This window comes from Scophthalmus maximus, chromosome 17 (genome assembly GCF_022379125.1).
Source record: "Scophthalmus maximus strain ysfricsl-2021 chromosome 17, ASM2237912v1, whole genome shotgun sequence".
In the NCBI taxonomy this organism is placed as follows: Eukaryota; Metazoa; Chordata; class Actinopteri; order Pleuronectiformes; family Scophthalmidae; genus Scophthalmus; species Scophthalmus maximus.
Window position 1 is genome coordinate 16,789,929 of NC_061531.1, and position 19,351 is coordinate 16,809,279.

Here is a 19,351-nt window from a genome sequence, read left to right on the forward strand (position 1 = left end):
CGAGCCTGGAGCCTGTGAGACTAAACAGGGAGAGAGAAGAAGATGACAGAGGAGAAGGGGGCTGCGAACCAAGTTGTCGGAGAGAGAGAGAGAGAGAGAGAGAGAGAGAGAGAGAGAGGGGGGGGGGGGGGAGCAGCAACGCTGTCAGAAAGCTGAGACTGGAATCTACAGGAGATATGATAATAACTGGAGGTGAACAATACGCGTGTTTTTGCATTTTGTGCTGAGTAATCGAAGATAGTGGAAGCCGGAGAGGAAGGGCTGGCGAGAAGACAAAGAGGGGAGGGGTTGGGATTAGACAGAGAAGAAAGAGACACTGGGAAGAAGAAGGAACAAAGATGGCAAACTGAAAGAGGGAATAAAACCAGACCGCGAGCGTAGAGGGGTGGGGGGGCCTCCGTCGGGTTGTGGTCAGGCCAAGTGGGCGCCGGGAACCAAATGCGAGCACGTCTATTCTGAAGGGACAATTCTGTGTGACGTAGGTTTCGTCATCTCTGCCCACCAAGGTCGGCCAAACAAATGTCCTGTCCACACGTACTGTATTCTTCATTCTCACGTCATGGCCGCAATCACAAATGACAACTGTGGCTGATGGAAATTTCCCAGTGTGTGCAGTTGCTATTGGTGTTTGGCCAAAACATAACGGCCTGGATGAATTGTTGGTGCAGACGTCCCAGTGCTACAATCCATCTGGACGACGACAGGGAAGTCTTAGGGAAGTCCACCGCGTCGTGTTCTGCGAACCCGCAAAATGCTCCTGTCCCGTGAACCCGGGAGTGAGAGGAGTGACACTTCGCCCGGGACGTTTCCGTGTCTGTGCACATTATTTTTTTCAACGACTACAGAAAACATCAGGGGGTCACAGATTCATCCCCCGCGGGTGCCACATGATGTCGGCGCTGAATTTCCTGGCAATCCAACACAACGGTTGTGGGGGAAGTCGGTGGGGTTCATCCTCTGTGGATCATGAACGTCTCCACTAAGAAGTTCACACTTCGGTGCCCCCTGCCCCAAAAAAGCTGGCATGGGAACATTCTTGTTTTAGCAGAATTAAATTTGTGTCATCTTGGAAGAGGCTGTGAAACGGCATTTAGAGCCTCGTGGGACGCAAGAGCGCTTCAGTGAACGGTATTTTTTTGCGTTGAGGAGCTCCTTGAAGCCGGCGGACGCAGATTTCACGGCTGTTTTTTTTTTTTTTTCACTGACTGGCACTTTGAAGCTGTGGAGTAAAATCCACCCACGCCGCAAAGTGACAATCCGCCTTCCCAAATGAGGATGACAATCTGAACGCGGAGGTCGTGACAGACCTGTTTGCTGCGCAATCCCACTCGGCTGATCCTGAGGGACGGAGCAGAGAGAATGAAGGCGGAGTTAAAAGGCTCCATCCGAAACTTTTGCGCGAACTCGCTCGTCGTCAATTAGGCGGGAACAGGTCAGGACGGAGGGAGAATTACGAGAGAGTGCTAATCAGTTCCTGAGAGAAATGTCATGACTCACACATAAAAGACTTTCATAATGAATGTGTGTGTGTGTGTGTCTATCTGGGTGGAGATGAAGAGGGCGATGCTGCGATTAGATATTGCCTGACGCCAACAAGTGATAATCATCTCCTCCGCTTCGTTTCGCGCCGTCGCAAATCTTTATCTCTCGCCGTTTCTCCTTGGGGAGCTGATTCTCAGTCTCAGGTCGGCCACCTCAGTAACACTTTCAGCCAGCTCGGAAGCAGAAGGGTTTATTCGACCCACCTCGACTCAGGTGCGCGAGAATCTGTCAGCTAATCTACTGACCAGTGACTTCGTCACGTCATCCCTCAAGAAAGAAAAGTCTGGGTCCCCGAAGAGAAAAGAAAGAGAGGAGCAAAAACAAAACCAAGGTAAAAAAAACAACTGCTCCGTCTGCAGTGTCGAGTCCCAGATTTAAGACACAGCAGTGTGTTACACGCAATATGTGAAGCATCAGTTTGGTCATTAATTGTTGAATGTAGACTGTAAAAAGCTATATATGATGCGTGTGGTTCTCGTGGGTTTGTTGCAATTTGACTCGCCCATCGGTTTCATCGCGTTATTAAAACTTCAGCGGCTAAAATGATCCCTAACATAGACGGTGTAAAAAGATGGCCGACGTGACAGCTGCTCAAAAGTGAAGCCAAATCATCTGGATCGCTCCCTGGTGGCCGGCTGCGGTACAGCTCATAAACCCCGCCTCCTCCATGATAGTGGATGGGACATCAGCCAAATGGAAAAAGTACAAATAAATGTCCATATTTATATACAGTCTACGACGTCTACGTGAAGTTAGCACACTAACTAAATGTCAACAGATCCAACAAGAAGGAATGAGCCGTTTGACACCTGTTTTTTTTAAAAGACCTGAAAAAGCTCACGGAGCAAGTGGCATATTTGGCAAATCTGTGTTTTTTGGCAAGGGAGAGGTGGATTAGATCTGCGTTTGTTGACTCACGACAGGGTTGCCAGGTGTGAAACGTAATCCAGACAAATCATCCCCTCGTAGACATAAACGCGCCGCATATGAGCTCGATTGCGGAGGACGAGGAACTGAGGGGTATAATGAGGAGGAGGCAATTTCTGCTTCTGCCTGAGGGGCTTTTAATGTGACAGAAGTGACGAGGGCAGATGAGGTAACTTCGCTGGGTGACCCGCTGGAGTCTTCGAGTCTTCAATCTCACAGCGGTCTGAGTGATGGCATCGCACCGGCACGGTGACATTTAACCTCCCTCCCTCCCTCCCTCTTTGTATCTCTCCTAAACACCATCTTCCTGTGTGCTCTCTCTCTCTCCGTCTCTCTCATTCACCCTCTCCTTTTATGTAGGACAAAATGTGTATATAGATAGATATTTTCAGTGTCTCGGTCCCCAGGAAATTTCACTGGGAAACTTCCAAAGAACAGATCGCCCCACTTTCCTGCCGCTAAACTGGAACGGCCAATTTCCCTCCCTCCTCCTTTGACATCTACTCACAAAGTGGCACACTGATGCGCACAAATGGCCCCGAACGCCCCGTACTGCCTGTTTGTGTGTGTCTGCACAACCACAAGGACCTACACACGCGCGTCCATCGCCGCAATGCCCCCCGTAGAGATGGACAAAGGCTGATAAAGTGTGTAAACCTTGACCCCTCTGGTCAATTGAGCACACGTGTAATCGTCCTCCGGCACAAAGGCGCCCGCGCGGGAGCTGTACGTCACCGAGAGTGCCAATCTGAACTGAACGAGGACCCCCGGGGGGAGCTGGAGCGGAGGAGAATGAAGCCGCGTGCTCGACGCTGTGTGATCTACTGATGTAACCGTCCCCCGTGCTGTTAAACTAGGGTGAGGAATGGGTTTTTGAGTGTGAGAGGAGGAAAGGGCGGAGCGCACAACCGCATCACCAGTGTTCTCATCACGGAAGTTTTGTTCGAATTAGGCCCAGGACCCCCTCCGGAAAAGAACACCAGCACAGTTGGTGCCCCAGAATCTCCCTTCTACATTCATCTCGTCACATCTACACTCGGCGCGCCAACAGGGAAATGGGCTAAGGCCGATACTTCACGAGAACCGCTGGCCAGTTCGGGGTCTCTCGTCATCTCTCTTCTATCATTTGCTTCTCAACTAGTTGTGGAACTTTTCCATTTGAACAAACGGGCGCAACAGTGCGAATGTCTTCCTGGAGAGACCGTCTGTCAAGTTATGAAGACTGGAAGCGAGAAAGATTTCCAGCGTGGTCGGACAGGACGTCCCGTGAACGAGGTTGCGAGATACCATAACTGTTCACGCAGCTCAACAAGTCGACAGTACTCCATATTTTGGGCACGATAATTGCACTAGATGAATAATGAGGTGAGCACTGAAGTTATACTGTTCATCCTGAGGGGGGTTTTGAATGAACCCCATTTCAAGGCCATCGATGCAATGCTTGTTGAAACATTTCAATAAAAAAGGGCAAGTGTGAACTCAGCACAACACGCAGGTGCTTGAGGGAAAGGATCGGCAGTTTTTAGGATTCATCCTCTGGGCAACATGAATGTCTGCACAATTTGGCAAACCAACTAAAGCTGAGACATATTTCAGTCTGGACTAAATAAATTTCTATAGTTGCTTTAACCCTTCTTGTAATGCAAACCAGGGCCAAAGAGAAGCCAAGACATTTTTTTTCCCCACAGAAAAATCTAAGAAACCTTCACAGCGACAATAAGGCCAAAGACATCTATCCAATTCTGCCTCTCTGATTTTTGGAGCATGAAAAGAAAACAGCCCCGTAGAAACAGGAAGAGGATTTAAAGACACACACCCCCCCCAGACGAATATCCCTTTATATAGACAACAGTGGTTTATAGTGAAGAAAGATGTGAGTGGGTGTGTGTGAAGCTGCATGAAGGGAAGAAGTGAACGCGTGAGCTCTTCCTGAGGGGCGAGACTGACCTCGTGGCCCATTTCCCCTTGTGGTTCACAACTGGTGTTGACCTGGGGCCGTGTAGCCTCGCCTCGCAAAACTGAGACTTTGAAGTTGTTCTTCCGGACTATTAAGCTCAATTTGATGAACGGTAGCTGGGAGCAGAGTCCGCCGAACAAGTAGTCTGCAGCCTAATTGATAAAGATTCGTCTCTCCGTCTGCCTCACAGCTTCTACTCCGTCCTCCAGAGGTCCCCGGCGATATTATTTCGGCCGGGTTGCCGACGTCTCCCCGAGACGCGTGTTTGCTCATTCGCTCGCCTATTGATCGAGCGGATGTCGGGTTTGTTTACATGAGCGTGTCAAATCTTGCCGGCTAATGAATGTCAGAACCACACAGAGAGCGAACCTGACCGCCCGAGCGACTGAGCGACGCGCTCAGACTCCTTGCAACAGTCGCGGCAGGGATGGTGCAACGTAAAGGCTGTTTCCGCTTTGTTCGTTCTGAAAAACGCCGTCGCATCGATCGAGTCGGGAGCGAGACTCTTTACTCCTCGCAATCCTGACAAGTGCTCCGATTCAAATACGAGCGCCTCGCCGCCGCATTTCCCTGAGATCATCCGTCAGATTCCCGAGCATCTTGACTCGACTTCCCTTTTTCTCTCTCTCTCTCTCTCTCTCAAGCTCTTTGTCTCATTATTTGTGAGTAGTCATCACGACGGCGTCTGCATCTGTGTAATCCAAACAAGCCTGAAAATGGGAACACTTCCTTTCCCGTACGCTGACAGATGTTCCAAACAAAGGGCTCCTCCGAAATCTAAATGTTTGCACACGAAATATACACCAGCGAGTTGAATGGCTTATTATCACTGCGCACGTCCGGAATTTTTGCCGAGTGGCTGTTGGCACGAGACCAACAATTTTGTACGAGGGTTCCCGGGATGTGATGTCATCATAGAGAGCAACCCTAAACCTACGTCTGACACTAAACTTGACCTCTAGGCCTAAGTTTGAACCCAACCATATACAAAATGTTGGTCCGATGACCACAGCCACTTGGCAAAATCAAATATAGATAATCAAAGTTGGAAATACAAATCTTTACATGTGGGGGACAAAATCACATGATTCCTCTTCTTGGATGCAATTATTTATAGTCAAGTATATTTGAAAACAGTGGTATAAGTTAAAGCTACAGTGTGTGATATTTAGACAAACTTATTCACAGAAATTGAATATAAAGTGTCCCCTGTCGGGTGCCCAGTTGGTTGCGGTTTGCAACTTTTCCACCAGATGCGGCCAGAAGAGTAGAAAAATTACACACTGGGGCTTTAAGGTCTATAACCGGCACAAATATGATACGAGAATACACTCCCTAGCTTATTATTATTTCATAATAAGATTATTTATTTGCCCGATAAATTATCAGAAAAAGAGTGAGCAACGTCCACCACGACCTCCGACAGGCCAAGATCGCGTCTTCAAAAGACAACGGCCCACAACCAGAAAAAGAGATTCAGTCACACTATCACCTGCAATAAAGAAAAGCGGCAAGTCGTCACACGAGACGCAAAGCCAGAACGAGGACGGTTGGTAGTTTGTTTGAAGAAGAAAAAAAGAGATTATTGATCTGTCAATCAACCATATGATTGATGGAGAAGTCGTCTCGGCTCTGGTCTCCAGTGACGCAGTCTTGCACAAGGAACAGGTAGCTGTTTCTCTGCGCGCATGCGGGAGGGGGCACGGTGTTTGTTAAAGCTTCTCCACTGAGGAGACGAAGACAGTCAATCAGCCAGGGGAGCGGGAGAGCTGCGATCACATTCAAATAGCCCTGCCTAATTAGCTTTATTCGTCATCGGGCGGTAAATCTCTGCGGGACGGTACAGAACCGGCGCTCGCTCTCTCCGGTAGCAGCTATACGCCCGTTTGCTGTCTGTTTTCGGGGGGGCAGAGTAACAGGCCTGTATCCTAAATCACACAGACTCGTCTCTCCCTCGTCTGGCTGCAGAGCTGAAGTGGCGACTCGTGCTCGGAAGCGGAGCGGCGGGACCCACTTGCCGTTATCTAGGGCCTCGCTCTGAGAGCCATGTCGGGGCCATTAGTTTGGCGGCACATTGGGGGGGGGGGGGGGGCTCATGAATAAATGAGTCAGACTGGGAGACGCCGCAGGGGCGGACAGCGCCTGAACATATGAGGGGCTGTGAAATATTAAAGGCGGATGCTGCTCCACAGGCCACGGGGCGCCTGACGGGGGCCTGACCATGTGGCAACCTCCAGGTCGTGTCTTTTTGTTTCCCGCAGGCCAGCAGAAAGCAAACCGACCCCCACGTGCAACCAACTTCGCAGGTCTCACTTGACGGTCGCGTTCACACAAGACGTGCTGGATTTCTGTGTTTTTTTTCCTCGGATCAGCATCCCCTTTGAAGCGGCCCTGTCAGCAAGTGGCAGCCGTCAGCAGAGTGAGCGTTGTGATCTCCACGCCGCTGGGGAGTTGACCGAAGCGGGGCTTGTGGTGAGCGCGCAGCTCGGAGGTTTTACGGGCCGGTTCGGACTTAAACACCTTCCGCGCGGACGAGGAGGAGACAGGGGCAAGAACGAGCCGTGATACACACTCGCTCTCTGTCCACACACTCGAGACGAGCTGGAAACGAGCAGCCGTCACTGTGGGAGGGAGCCTTTTCTTGACCAAGTGGAGAAAGGGGTTGTTTTTTTTTTTAGCAGAGGCTGAATCAGCGGTTTCAAGGCCTTTGAATGGAAAAAAATCCATCTCCTCAGACAGATGCAACACACTATTCACCCGCTCTATACAAAAGCAGTTCTGTGCCGTGCGATTCTTCCCCTCAGACCAATTCAAAGTTGCTTTAATCATCGACCCTTTGCCCGTAATAATGATTTCACATCAAATGACAAAAAGCCACAAGTCAACTGCACATTTCTACACATAATCCACATTAACATGACAATGAAATGTTGCTGCATTTCACAGATGAAGGCCGACAGTCTGCTAGTCAACAACGAGACATGTATTTGGTATATATAGTTCCAGGCTACTTTTCTTTTGTTTAAGTGAGAAAGAAAAAACAACTGATAATCCAACTTATTTTCTGTGTGAATCCCTTTGTGGGTTTTTTTTTTTTTCAATTATTCATTTTTCATAATTCTAGTGCAGCAACTTGCCTCGCAAGTCTCTCTGTTGTCTCGAGCTTCAAACACAGACAAAAGCAACAAAGCGATTTAAAATAACAACCGGACACAGTTGGACACCGCGTCCACACACGTGCACCGACGGAATTTTTTCAATCGTGGTTATATAAAGAAATGTTTTTGCATATCCCTTTGCACATTGATCTGCCCAACAGTATTATACCAGTAAAGGAGTTAGTTGCTGTAACTCAAACAACCTCAAAAGTCGAAATAATATAATATTTCTTTTGGATTATACAACAAAATCAATCGTTTTGCACAATGAACATTTTTGCTTTTGATTCTTCCGTCACGTGCTCATCAGCTGATCTTTAAGTCGTCGTCACTTTTGTGCCATGGCGCATTACTGTTGTTGATAACATCCCCGCTCCCTGTCCTTCACTTCACTGATCCACTGGGACTCGCACGCTCGCGTCCACGTTCTGCCAGATGAGCGTCGGAAGGACGCGAGGACCCCGGACGACGCCGAGCCGAAGTTTCAATCGGACTTTGTGAACTCCGGCTTCAGAGGAGAAACGCTGGCAGCGGTTTCAATCTGAGCGATGTGCCCTCATCAATATGGCCTCGCATCAAACGACTCCTATGGGCCATATCTCCTGTGTTCCTCCCTCTTCTCTCTCTCTCTCCTCTCACCAATGTTCTGATCACATTGCGTGTGAATGTGTTTTTCACAGTAACACCTGCCGACCTGCGGCCGCCGTTCAGGCGAGCCGAACATCAGACGGCGTGGCTCATCCATCCCCTCCCATTCACGGGGCCCCCCGTTCCACTGTTGCTATAAATATGGCCAGCTGTGCTTCCATTATTAATGCAGCAAGACGCCCGAACGCTCTCTGGCCCCCGAACATCGCTGATTCATCCTCGCCGATAACCTTTGAAAACACCCACTGCTGCCTACTGCTGGTGCAAACTGATGCACATAAACAAGCCGATGAGGCGCGCACACACACGCGCACACACGCACACACACACACTTGTGTCCATGGCGAGTTCATTGGTGGAGGAGGAGGAAGGCAGAGAGGGAGAAATCAGCATTGGAAACCCAAAATAGCCCATTGCATTTTGATGACAGATCAGTTACGGTTTGAAAAGACTGTAATGTGATATGGAGATTGGGGGCCGCAGCTTCGTGGAGGTGGATTCTTTCTTGCTCATACGCAGTAGGAAATTGAGATAGAAATATTGTTCTTCAAACTTAACCACTGCGTCGGAAAACGTCAACAGCTAAAGCGTGCATGTCGGGTCGCACTGTGACGGAAAACAAGGCAAGAGCCGCTCGACGCCTTTCGATCACAAGTAGCAAAACCTGACACCGGCCAATGCTTCCTTTCCTATCTCCTTCAGCGTAGGGTACAATGGACTGTCCTATGCAAGACAAGATATAGACGCCCCACAATTCATTGCGGCAGCGATGCTTAACGTGAAGCGCCATTGCGCGGACGCAAGCGATTCAATCCCAAGTAGAAGAAGAAGAAGAAGAAGTAGTGTATGAACGTGACCCAGAAGAGACGCACGTCACCATGTCAGTGACCGTTGCATATGAAGCATTTACATCTGATGTCACACGGTGGTAAAACACTTTTTGTAGTCCATCTCCGGACATTTTGTAGTTTCACCACGGCAGGCGCACGTCAACAACATCCGCGGTGGTTTAGTGTCTGATTCTCTGAGTCCTATGAATCCTCCTTTACACCGTTCCTTGACCTCGTGACGTTTTCCACTGAGGTCAAGGAAGAGTAAATGGGAAAAGACGAAAGGAAGGACAATCGCAATTCACCACAGGTAGCTGACATGTATTTTAAAACATGGACAGCGTCAACTACACCGACTGAAACATCAGAAAACAATTCAAAAGCGCAGCGTTTTTCATGCGACGCGCAGCAATCACCCACTGCCGCACCAGATTACCGATGTGGCTCAGTGCCTTCGACAGCCTACACAGATCTGACACTTACGGGAAAAAAAAGAAAAAGAAAATGAAACACCCGCTTCGGTTGGTTGATCAGAACACAGCTCACGATCCTCTCAGGCTGTAGTGCTGCGCTCAGGGCCGGTGGGAATAACTGTGAGAACAAATTTAAGATTTCCAGCAAATAACGTTGAAGTGTCTGTGCGTTTGAACTCATTTAAGGTTGAAACAAGACTCGCATTTGATAGTTTCCCCTCCTCACATTGCATGATCCTCAGCAGCATTTAGCAGCTAACACACATGTAATAAGTGGGCGACGCCATGGAATTTACTATTTATATTTTTAAAAATCCTAGTAAGTCAAATCATAAATCGGAGACAATCAGAACTAGGACCACAGAGCTCTCAGGTGAGAACTTCATGTCTTCCGTCTTTCCCACAGGAGCTGAATGCAGCATTAGATCCTGCGGCTGATGCCTATGCTGCTGCCTTCAGTCGTGCGCACACACACACACACACACACACACACACACACACACAGATCATATCCCACCCTACACTCTAATCATCATAGCGGGCCAGCACCGCACCACCGCCACCATGCATCTGCTGCTGCGGCTAAAAATAGCATCCCCACTTTGATGATGCAGCGGCGACTGTTGGGAGAACTCCCCCCCCCCCACCCCCACCCGCCCTCTGCCTCTCAATGGCGCAATTAGCCCTGATAAACTGAGAGTGCATTCATGATGCATGGAGCAGACTGGCCAGAGCCCTCCGAACCCCCCACCCCCCCACCCCCCCCCCACCCCCCCCCACCCCCCCACCACCACCCCAACCCGCCACCTAATTATGATGAATGGAGTCTTTGCAATGGGACAGATGAGACCCGTCTGTGTTTGTGAGGAGATGAGGTAGCAGAAAGTGACAGAGCGCAACACAGCATTACAGAGAGGTGGAAGCGATAAAAGAGGTTGTGTGTGTGTGTGTGTGTGTGTGTGTGTGTGTGTGGTGTATCCCGTTGGCAACCAAATCCAGAATTGGCACAGTTTTTACACAACACGAGCATCTTGGAGGGAGGATTCAAATCAAACGTGTACACTTTTGGGGCTGATACTGAATGAATATACCTGATGACTGTTTATCAGATACTGCATTAATATTTCTCTCAGCATTGCTAGCAGCATGAATCCTCTGTTGGCAGTGTAGGTCGTCTAATAATACAATTGAAAAACTAGAAATACCAATCAATTGTATGACTGATGTATATGTAGTGAAGACTGACTGTCAAGGAATTACTGATACGTGTTCAGATGCTTGGTCAAAAAAGCTGATTCTGGTAGAACACAAAGTTTTAGCCATGACGGTGGACGTCGCTTCAAATATGGAAGATACTGATTAGACGCTACAAATAAAAAAAAAATTAAAAAACTCAGAGCTCCCCTTCTGTTCTGGTCTGATTTCACCACACAAAATATTGGTCAGAAGTGTTGTACAATTGTATGATATATACATATATATACAAAATGCCCATCATGCCATAATTGTTATCCTACTGGGAAATAATCAAGGTGTGAATTCTTGACATGTGGCCCAAAGAAAGGGTGTTTTGTGGTGTCAAAGTGACCGTGACCCTTCAACCTCTTCAGTTCATTCTTGAGTCCAAGTGAACGTTTGCGCCAAATCTGAAATATTTCCTTTCATAACATATCGCCTACACAAGATTGGGACGTGCGGACGGCTGGTCAGATAAAAAACAAAAAAATCATGGCCTTTTTATGAGGCCATAAAAACTCTGCGGTTCGTCTGCTCCTGATCGTCACTTCCTTTGGACCGGCGGAGGAGCGCTTCGCCGCGGACCAACATCAATTTTCCGCATCGCGCCAGGTAGACAGAAAAAATGTGCCGTGGTGTAACGATGGCGCCTCCGTCTCCCAAACACCCCTGGCAGCCGATTACTCCCGGACAGAACCATCACTCTGCCGCGATGGACCACATGCAGACGGTGACATGAGTAATAAAGACGAGAGCGCCTTGACGGGAGCGAGGTGGACGGAGGTAAACGACGGAGGAGAGGGAATCAGGAGAAATCAGAGAGCGAGAGAGAGAGAGAGAGAGAGAGAGAGAGAGGACAAACGCCGAAGTAGGACAGAGCGCAGGGGAGGCCTGTCTGTCCCAGATCAGCCGTTTACTGCCGGCGAGAGAGAGGGAGAAGGAAAGTGGGGGGAGAGGGAACGAGATGGCTAAATCTGGAGTTATGAACTACATCCCCTCTGAGCAGCGTGGAGGAGGACCTGAGCACTTGAGCAAATAAACCAGGAGACGGAGAGAAAAAAAAACTGGAGGCCAAAGAGAAAATGAGGCTTGGACGGTGGGCCTCTGACACGCTGACACCCCTTTCTGGACTTAATCCAATTCATTCCAATTAACCGAGGCCTGTTTCTTATCTCTCCGATTCAGGTGCGCTCTGCCTCGATGTGCTGATAAAACCCCTCTCCTCGTCACGGTTTGTTGAACTGAATGAGTGGAGAGAGAGAGAGAGAGAGAGAGAGAGAGAGAGAGAGAGAGAGAGAGAGAGAGGAAATGTTGGTCCTCTGATCCCCGGAGAGGGATCTCCCTCCCGGTCGGGGGGGGAATGTCAACTGTGTGCCGTGTCCCCTCCTGAGCCTGAAGTGTGCCGTTCCATGACGCTCCCCCCCCCCCCGTATAACGCAGGCTACATGTTGATTCATCATCGGGGCCGTAACCCGACGGGGGCGGTGGTGGTTGCGGCCTGTTGAACCGGATCGGGTCGACTCTTCCTCGAGGCCAAATTAATTGAGCTCCGCAGAAAGTCAAACTAAACTGATCTGGACTCGGCTCAACTGGGCCGACGTGCCCCACGTCACGCTGACTGAGGCCATTGGTCTGAGGCTATCTCTGTGTCTTCCTCATCGCCGAGAGGCCTCACACTTTACGTAACGCTGCTGGCCGACCTGAGGAGCAGCTACAGGAGCAGCAAGACGTTCAGGGTGGTGCTGGCCTAACACGTGAAGGACCTGGCTTCCTCCCCTGACCTGCTGATGAGGGGAACAGTCTGGAGTATTCACAATTTCCTCTGGACAGTCACAATTCCAAAATGGCGGAACGCTACTGGTGCGGCAAGGGGACGTCCGCAGCTAGAGAGCTAGAGAGAAGAACAACTAACAGAATTACGTCGTGCTGCTTGCTCCACGTGTTGAGATAATTAGTTGGATGTATTTCTTGTCAAGAGATGATCAAAAGTTAGGTATTTGATATTTAGGTACTTTTGTTTCTGCGCCCACAAGGTTATAATTGTTACCTCCGTTTCACTGTCTTAATCTGTTTTGACAGATGGACAGAAACCCACATGAACAAGTTCAAATTGTCTTTTAAATACTGATGACAGAAGTGTGAACTGAGTGGAACAGCGGCTACAGAGCCCAGACGTGACGTGGGGAAGTACAACATGTATTGTCCATCGCAACAAGGTGGGAATCTTCAAAAGTAGAAGAGGTTATTGATGCTGTTCTTGACTTCTATCACCAAGACGCCCATCGGTGCGTTGATCAGCCAAAGTTCTCAAAGGTTTCATCAAACGGCGCATTTTAACCTCAGAAACCACTCAACAACAACAACAACGGACAGTGATCGACTGGATCCTGATCCTTAAATCTGCAGATTCTCAAAAATAAATGCGACGCCGATTGAACTGCTTCGGGAAAAAAGAACCCATCCAACGTGGAGTTCGGGTGAAGCGACCGCTCGACACGTTTGAAGGACTGAGTCACGGGCACTTCACATGCACATTGACAAAAGCACTTCACTCTCCGTACATCAACACACACTTTTTTCCCCGTGACGGGTCGAGTGTTGGCCCGTCGTCTCTGATGATCCACGTCGGGCGTGTGCGCGCGCGTGGTTTTCGTTCGCCGCATGTCGTCCATGCGTCTGTAGAAGCTCAAATGTGAACACACATCAGCCATGTCTCTCACGCCTGAACAACCCCCCCCCCCCACCCCCTTGAGAGCGAGTTGGACCTCTGCCCCCTTCTGCTGAAATCCGGGCGACATATTGCGATTCAGAAGAAGACGTGTGTGATTGTGCGAGCCCGCCGCCGCCTTCACCTTTCCCTGTGGGCTGTCTCTCAATAGAGACAAAGGCATCTATAGAAAGACTGTGAACTCAGGTGGGGGAGATAATGACAGGGGCAGACCAGATCCACCCCCACCACCCCCGCCCCCTTTTTCTCGTCGAGGCGAGCCACTCAAGTGAGAGGACGGCGGCTTGAGCGTCCGCTCTCGAATTCATCGGCTGTTTCATCGCATGGCGGAGCAGCGACTGTACCTCCTGAGTGACTCACTCCGCACGCCGAAGGTGCATCTGTGTGTCCGCGTTCACCCGCGCGCACGCCGCCCGTGCAGCCGGTGTGTCAGGCCAGGGCCGAGGTGTGATTTTCCGGGTGAGTTCATGCACACGGCTGGCCGTTTTACTGCGAACACTGAGCGGAACGCCGATCATGTGGCAGCGGATCATGTAGCAGCGGATCGTGCAGCGATTCCCTGGCCCGAAAGGTTGGGTTCAGTCGAACACGATGACAAATCCAAGAACTTGACATGCAGCATCTCTCAGACATCTTCCCGCTTTTATAAATGCCCCAAAAACACTTGATTCCCCGTCTAATCTACAAATGCGTCCCTCCGCTTCCCGTCTCTTGCAAAGCTGGGATGGCGAGGAGCGAGCGACTCCTCCACCACCGAACCCCTTCACCGGGGCTTCGCCTTCCTTGTGTCTGTGCATCCCTCAGCAGGTCCGCTCACGGCTACATTTTGCTCTTCTCATTTCATTTCATTGGCGTTTGTTTTGAGCAAACCGCTGCATGTCGTTTAAAACCAGGGAGTTGCGATGCACCGACAGAGGGAATACATGTTTCACATCCATGCAGTAAACTTGAACATGCCAACCCCCCCTCGAATACATACATCCATACACACCCCTTTGACTCCACCACTGTCCCTCCATAAAACATGAAATTGTACTCCCCTGCGCTTTCCCATGCAACCCCCCCCCCCTTCCCTCCTCCCTCCCTTTCCATCTGCATGCATGTCTACTTGACAGAAGAGAAAAAGCAGAAAAAGGCAGAAAACATTCTTACTGTCTTCTACAATCCCTGACGAAATACAGAAATCCCTCCCCGGGAGAAACGGGAACAGAAGTAGAAAAAGAGAGGAGGAGGAGGAGGAGGAGGAGGAGGAGGAGGGGGAGAGAGCCCAGAGGTTGCCAGTTGCGGAGGAATCAGGAGTGAGGAGGGGCGAGCGGGAAGACGATGGAGAAGACTGTGGTGAAAGAGAAAAGGAAAAAAAAGGACAAGAAGGGACAATCACTGCTGCAACAATGACGACCCTCCTCCTCCTCCGCCGCCGCCGCCGCCGCCACCACCGCGGGAAATCACAAGGTGTCCCGCGTACCGCTGCGCTCTGAGGGATGGAGCATTATCCTGGGCTCCCTGCCCGTCCTCCAGCAGCAGCAGCTCTGTAGTAACACTTCTGTCGGCTCCGTCCGGCAATCTCCCCATCCCTCCCTCCCTCCCTCCCCTCGCTCGCTCTCTATCCTCCCCACCTCCCTCCCTTCTGCATGCTCCGCGTGTCCCTCTCTCTCTTTTTCTCTCCTCTTTTCTTGCGCTGGTTGGTTGGTTTCTCACCATCAACCCCCCCCCCCCCCCCCCCCCCCCCCCCCCCTCTCTTTTGCCTCCCCCTCCTCCATCCATCTCTCTCTCTCCTCCACCATTACCCAGATACAGGGCATACTCCTCCCTCCATCCCTCCATCCCCCTTCTCTCTCTCTCTTTCTCTCTCTCTCTCTCTCTCTCTCCTTGTATCTTCGATGTTTTGGAGTTAGACTCTGTTGGCTTTGAAAAGAATCTTGTTGGGGGGTTTTTTTCTCACAGAACTGAAAAGCCCCACAGAACACAGTTCTGACACACCCTACAGTACACACACACACACACACACACACACACACACACACACACACACACACACACACACACACAAGATAATCCAATAATCACCACGCAATATCAACAACAAAACCCGCACACATCAATGAAAGCAAAATGTTCCTTCCATAATCCAACAATCAGATTCGTATCAAAGACGTGGAACAATCTGCAGCCAACGTGTGTATTCTCTCGGTCATACACACGCGTGCACACACACACACACGCACAGAAATATGAATTAGGAATGAAAGCGACGTGTATAAGCGGATGAAGGAAGCCGCCGCTGCTGCAATGCCTATTACCATACATGGAGGTGGCTGAGGGGAGGAGAGGGACTGGAGGGTGGAGGAAGGAGCTTTTTCTACTGACGAGCCGAATTGAATAGCAAGTAGAAATCAACTCCATTACACCAATCAGCGGTGAGTGGAGCGTGTCCCACTCGCCCCGCGGGCTTTCGATGGGATGACACCCCTTCAATAGTCGCGAGTGGGGAGGAGGAGGTCGGCCGCGGTGGGTTGTGTGTGTTTAATGTAACGGAAGAAAAAGCAGATGTTTTCTCGGCCGGTCGAGGTCTTGCCTCCCGTTGCCAAGGGTGATCAATATAAAACTGGTGCTGTTGGCTTCCTTGACACTCGGTTAGATAGATTCCAGAGGCCCAGAGATATCCCCCCCCCCCCCCCCCCCCCCCCACAAAAAAAAAAGGGAAAAAAAAGGAAATCTCTGGAGAAATTTCCCCGAAACGAGAACTGGTTACAGTTGACAAGTGCCCGGGCTGCGTGTCAGCTATTGACAAAATATCACATAAGCCGGTGATGAATCACAGACGACAAGCTCCCCTGACTGTTTTCTCTCCGTTACACTATGAAGGAATTATTATTTGATCAGTACCAACGTGGAAGAGTTTTGAGCAGCCGCTCCTGTAAAATTCTGCCTAAGCTGTTTGACCTTTCGATATATTTGTGATATATTTGTGATGTGATTTTTTTAAACTCTCCTCAAATCTCTTTCCACGACCGTGCTGATCTATTGGAAGGGGCGTCTTACAACTGTGCCATCGTATTGCAATTCTCCTCTTAATGGATTCCTCTCGCTTCTCGAGAAACAATATTTCTGGGGGAGTTGGACATCCCTCAAAATATCTGTTTTATTTGTTTTTTCACCATTTGCTATATTACGTTTTTCCATTTTCCTGATAAAAATCCTGCCGGGTTGACACATTGCCTTTTAGTGAAATAAAGCAAAAGCTATGATTCAGTGGGCTGGATCCATCCGGGCTGCAACTGACCTATTATTTGTTTCATCATCACCTTCATCTGACGGTTGTTCTCTCGATTAATCGTTTGGCCAATGAAACGACAGAAAAAAACTATGGAAAAATGGCGGAGAGTACCAAGGTACCAGCGATACGTAGTGTTCCACGCTATTAACGCTCACGTCGCTTCATCCACGTCACGGCATCTAATGAAGGACCGGCGAGGGCGGTCGACTCAAAGGTTACGATGACAGTCAGTCCACGACATCTCCGCTCCAGTGAGTCGTATTAAATGGCCGCAAATATCACCGCATGACACTGTTTTTCTTCCTCATTAACATCACATCCATTAGCTCCAACCGGAGCATTTAGAATGAACGGTTGAATGAAACAGCAGGACCCCCCGTCCGCCTCATCACTCGGCCTGTGACTCACGCGGAGGCCACTTTCTCACACAATACTAAAAGCAGTGTTCGAAGTCGAAACTTCTACATTTTTGCTCTTTGGAGTACCGGGCCTTCCCGCAAAGCTGCCGGAACCCGTTTGGACACTGTTCATAATAGATTATCTGGTCGATTAGTGCTCATCATTGGTGCGTTCACTTGTCCTCGTTCTCCATGTTGCATAAGCTAAAATTAGAGAAGAACATGAGGGCAATGACGTTGGCCCGGCTCCAAGGGGGCTCAACCGAGTCCGTCAATGACTCGGAGCTTCGAAAGTCAAATCCTATTCCTAACCAAACGGCCAATTAATTACAGATTTCTCTTGAGTTTGAACATTGTTGGAAACATTTGGGACAATCGAAATACACAAGTCAGCAAGATGCGTGACAAAGGTCCAGTTGTTCTTAGACAATTTAATGGATTCAATTATACATTTAGATAAATGTATGTTTCGGACATCACTAATATCTCCTGGTATCTTGTTCTCTGTCCAAATTCAAAATGGAATACTTAATTCTTCGCTGATACCAGACACCACATGAATAAAGGGAGTACCTGCACGTATTTCATTTCCCACTTCAAACCCTGACTAAAAGTATTACACCGATCTGATCGATCGGTTTCTTTAAATGAGGTTTGCATCGATTGGTCAGCCTGCATGTGGCACCCGAGTCTATGTGTAGCAGAGGAGGAGGAGGAGGAGGAGCAGGAGGGCGTGTTTAACAGGGTTCTGCTCATCAGGCTCAAGCTGAACCAGCAGCATTAATTGGATGACGGTAAGTAAGCATGTGGCAGGAGGCTAAATAAAGGATCGCTGTGCTCCGTCAAAACAACAAGACGCAGCCTGTACGAGGAGACGCACAGTCAGACTTTAGAAAGAAAGATATCCACGGCGATGATAAGAGGCTTGTGCACGCTGACATGTTTATTCAGCCTCCTCTGTCGGGCACGCGGGGGGGTTTTGTTCCAGTCATAATTTACACTAATGCACTGACACATCTTAGCCAGTAGCCGCTGCCACCTGTCACCTGGGAAACAATGTGCACTGCCAGCACAACCTTACTCAAGCTCTCTCCTCATCCCAAGATGAGTTTGCCACAGATGCTTCCTGCTTTCCTTCCAAGACACTCTACACTACACTCCCAGCACTGTCAGCCATTTCCCAAAGGCCACAACAATCCCATGACGGATTATAATCCCCCGAGTGCTGAACGTGGGGAACTAGGAGTCATGCCACGCGGCTGCCATACATGCATGTAGTTAAAGGGTTTAATGGCACTCACACGAGAGAGCAGGATGAAGAGCGGGGGCAGTAAATAATTAAAAGGTGGAAACCTATGAGCATTAAAATGCATGGAAAATATTCCATGTGGCACAAAAGTGGAATCACCCCTGCGTTTTGTCTCACACTGCACTGCACAGATTAAATTAAAAGCATTAAGGGCTGAGTGTTTCCATTTCATGCTACACTTCTGCTCCACCACACGTCACAGGGAGATATTCTTCTTTTAATTCCGGTTATTTTGACGTTCGTTGCAACTATGGTTACTTTTAACCCAATCATTTTACATGACACAAACAAAAACATATGATAAGATAATGAAATAGAAACATACTGGAACGGATTAAATCAGAGGTTTCCGACCTTTTTTCCATCCAAACGTATCAGATGGTTTTAATTTTTTTTAAATTGATTTGGCACAAAAGGTTTAAACTCAGTTAAACCAAAAAAGATTAGTGAAAAGTTTACAGGATGAAACCTCTATCAGAACCAGACTCAGGGGGGACGTCCACCTGCCTCGACCACCGCCATCATAATGTCATAAAATAATAATATACCAGTCACACGGCAGTTGAACTCTGCAGAACCAGCATTTCTACTGTAATGGATTATTTTCATGAGTATATTGGTACATTTAAGGATCTGAGTATTTTTCCACCACTTTATAAAAAAGTTCTGTTTTGAAAATTTGCTGCAAATAAAATGGAATCACTTTCAGTGTGTGCATAAATCAAACAAGAATGCCTTTATGTTCTTTGGTTTTGATATTAATATTTTTCACTCTTACCCCCCACAGCCCCTTTATTTCCCCTTATTTCTCTGCCCCTTTAATTGGACCAAGTCCAAGACACCCATTCCATTACCGCTATAATGGATA

The 19,351-nt window shown here is 49.0% G+C and overlaps 1 protein-coding gene across 5 annotated transcripts in view; it reads right to left on the reverse strand.

Moving 5' to 3' along the window:
- shank1 (SH3 and multiple ankyrin repeat domains 1) overlaps positions 1-15,037 on the reverse strand; it is a 66,752-nt gene extending 51,715 nt beyond the window's left edge. For 4 of the 5 annotated variants that reach the window (XM_047328345.1, XM_047328344.1, XM_047328343.1 and 1 more), the window contains exon 1: positions 14,652-15,036. The gene's annotated coding sequence lies outside the window, so the exon portion shown is untranslated. Of the gene's footprint in view, positions 1-14,651 lie in introns of all 5 variants that reach the window. The other variant, XM_047328342.1, reaches the window with a different exon arrangement.
- Positions 15,038-19,351: the final 4,314 nt, after the last annotated feature.